At 41.9% G+C, this 3189-nt stretch overlaps 1 protein-coding gene across 1 annotated transcript in view; it reads right to left on the reverse strand.

Moving 5' to 3' along the window:
- LOC147471750 (uncharacterized) overlaps positions 1 to 2635 on the reverse strand; it is a 59405-nt gene extending 56770 nt beyond the window's left edge. The window contains exon 1 of the mRNA XM_086536777.1: positions 2333 to 2635. The gene's annotated coding sequence lies outside the window, so the exon portion shown is untranslated. The remainder of the gene's footprint in view (positions 1 to 2332) is intronic.
- Between the last annotated feature and the right edge of the window lie 554 nt (positions 2636 to 3189).

The raw sequence follows: 3189 nt of genomic DNA on the forward strand, positions 1-3189 counted from the left end.
AAAGACAAGGCAGAAAGAGGACGAGAGAAAGAAAGTAAATAGGAGAGAGAGCCTCTTTCCTTCCCTCCCACCTCCCCCCTCCCACCCCCTCACATCAGCCCTATAGAATTTTCATGTTCATTTTAACAAGAATCCAATTACAAAAGCTTTAAAGGCCCTGCTTCTATGTCAACAACTTTCTTTTTTTTAAAGGGAGGGGGAGGGGGAAGGGAGGGGAGGGGAGGGAGAAAGGGGGAAGGGAGAGGGGAGGGAGGGGAGAGGGGAGGGGGGAAGAGGGTTTTGATGTATGGCGTTTCGTCATTATCGTCATGTTTTTTTTTTGTTTGTTTTTTTCTTTTCTTTTCTTTCTTGTTTCTATGGTGAGGATGTATGGTTTTTTTTGATGAAGATATATATATGTATATATATTATTATTAGTTTTGTAGGGGTGTGAGGTGTGGGGTGGGGTAGGGGGATGGGGGTTGGGTGGGGGGTTGTGTGTGTGTCTGTGTGTTGTTGTTGTTGTGTACGTGTGTGTGCGTAAGTGTGTGTGTGTGTGTGTTTGTTTGTGTGTGTGTGTGTGTGTTTGTATGTAAATCCATGTGTGTTTTAGGTTGTGAGACAGACAGCGTTACGAGAAAGCACTGCATAAGCCAAGACATTTTTTTTTTTTCTCCGCCCACATAGCTAAGAGTGAAGTTCTAGCAGATGTGGCTTGTTTGCGGGCGTGGGGGAGGGGACGAAGAGGAGGAAGGGATGGGGTGAGGGTGGGGATGTGGGGTAGGGGGGAATCCAGATGTATGTTAACCACCTCCCCCCTCCCCCTCCCTCCCTCCCTCCTTCAGCATCTCCCTGTCTTCTTCCTTAAATATATTTAGGTCTCTCTCTCTCTCTCTCTTCGCTCTCTCTCTCAAACTCTCTCTCTCCCCACTCCTCTTTACCTCTCCCTATCCCCTCTCTCCCATTCTAATCTTTCTCTCCAATCACTCTCTCATCTTCCCTTCCCTCCGCCATCATCTGTTGTGTGTGTCTTCATCTCCCACGTTGCTATGCTATTTAAGGTGTTCGTCCTTCCTACACGGTGAAGAGAGAGTTAGAAAGACACAGAGAGAGAGAGAGAGAGAGAGAGAGAGAGAGAGACTTAGAAAGACACAGAGAGAGAGAGAGTGAATGAGAGAGAGAGAGAGAGAGAGAGAGAGAGGGAGAGAGAGTTAGAAAGACACAGAGAGAGAGAGAGTGAATGAATGAGAGAGAGAGAGAGAGACAGAGACAGAGACAGAGACAGAGACAGAGACAGAGACAGAGACAGACAGACACAAAGACAGACAGAGAGGAGAAAGAGAGAGAGACAGAGAGAGATAGAGAGAGAGAAAGAGAGAGAGAGAGAGAGAGAGAGAGAGAGAGAGAGAGAGAGAGAGAGAGAGAGAGAGAGAGAGAGAGAGAGAGAGAAGTAGAACGAAGCAACAAGAGAGAGGTACAGGCATAAGTGTCTCCCTCCACAACCTGTTCAAAAAGTCCCAAGGCGCCACGAATCCGCGCACACCTGTTGTAGCACGAAGGAAAAGTTTGAAATATTTCTTCGTAACGTTTCCTTAAACATCGTTTCGTTTTCTGTGGCGGTTATTAACGACGCGATTCTCCGTTTTCTTTATTCTGTTTTTTTATTATTTCATTCTCTGCGTAATGTTTCTTTGGACCATTGGGGATTTGTCTGAATAAAGATAAAAGTGATGTGGAGAGGGGGAGAGGAGGAAGGGGGGGAAGGGGGAGGAGAAAAGAGTTGTTCTTCTCTCCTCAACACCTCCTCCCTCCCCCCTCCTCTTACTCCCGTTCTCCCTCCACGCCCCCCCCCCCGCCAACCCCCCACCCCCTCAATTCCCCCATCGTCTCCTTGAGGAAAGTGACACGTGTTGAGATCGAGAACACGTGGTCTCGTGAACAAAAGCGTTCTCTGGAGAACACAACAACCGCCAACGTGTTCACATCACCTTTTGTTCATGTTTGTCTCTTTTTTTCTTTGTTTTTTCTTTTTTTAATTATTTGTTCATACACTCTCCAGAAGAAGGAAATTATTATAACTTTTGATGACGTAAGTTTCATTATTTTTAGCAGGTTTTACACAATCTCACCAGCTGAGCCGACGAATGGGTACGATAACAAACGAAAAAAACGACGATGTTTTTTCCACTTTAAAAAAAATACATCAAACAAAGCATGAAGAGGTACGATAATGCATTGTTTTTTTCTAATCTCCATCAATCTTTTTCCCTCCAGCGAAGCATGAGAAAAGACAACAACACAACAAAATATAAACAACAAAGCACATGTAAATAAGATTTAGCAATAAACATACCATCTAGTTTCTTTCCACATGTACGTGTTTCAATTAGATTCCACCCAAATCAACAGAAACGATCACATTACACTCTCCGTTTTCTATTTTTTCTTTCTCTTTTCATCCCTGACTTAAGTAAAAAAAAGAAAAGAGCGAAACCAGACATTGACTAAAAAAGATAGCAGTATATTCGAAAAATTATCCTTCCACGAGGGGGAAAATTTTGAGCCTAGCACACTACCACACTGCACAGCCAACACTGCTCAGAAAGGGTGCCAGAAGAAGGGGGAAGGGCCGAGTGCCACTGAGTGAGGGAGAGAGCCAAAATCTCTCTTACCCCCAAGATGGCACTCAGACAGAAGTGCCAGACAGTAAGGCAGTGCGGTTCAGCTGGTTCGGGTTCGTTTTTTTGTTTTTTTTCTCTCTCTCTCTCTTTTCTTCTTTTTTTTCTTTTTTGTATATTTTTTGGATTTTTTCTTTGTGTCCTTCTTCAATCTATTTCTTTTTTCTCTCTTTTTTATTTTCTTTATTTTGTTTGTTTTTTTATTTGTTTATTTATCCTCCTTCTTTCCTTTTTTCCATATTTGCTTCACTTTTATTTCCTTTTACTTCATTACCCTTTCTTTTTTTCTTTCTTTCTTTCTATTTACTTTCTCTCTCTTCTTGTCAAGTTTCTTTCTTTTTTATTACCATTATCATTGAAAATTATATTATCATCATTATCATTATATTTTTTATTCTTATCATCATTTTCGTTATTATTGGTATTGTCATTATCATGGTTATTTTTATTAACACCATCATCATTATCCTCATCTTCCTCCTCCTCATCATCATCATCATCGTCATCAGCATCACTATTATCATAATAGTAA

This window comes from Penaeus japonicus, unplaced genomic scaffold (genome assembly GCF_977035675.1).
Source record: "Penaeus japonicus unplaced genomic scaffold, GWHDUDI00000001_assembly GWHDUDI00000005, whole genome shotgun sequence".
NCBI classification, from domain to species: domain Eukaryota; kingdom Metazoa; phylum Arthropoda; class Malacostraca; order Decapoda; family Penaeidae; genus Penaeus; species Penaeus japonicus.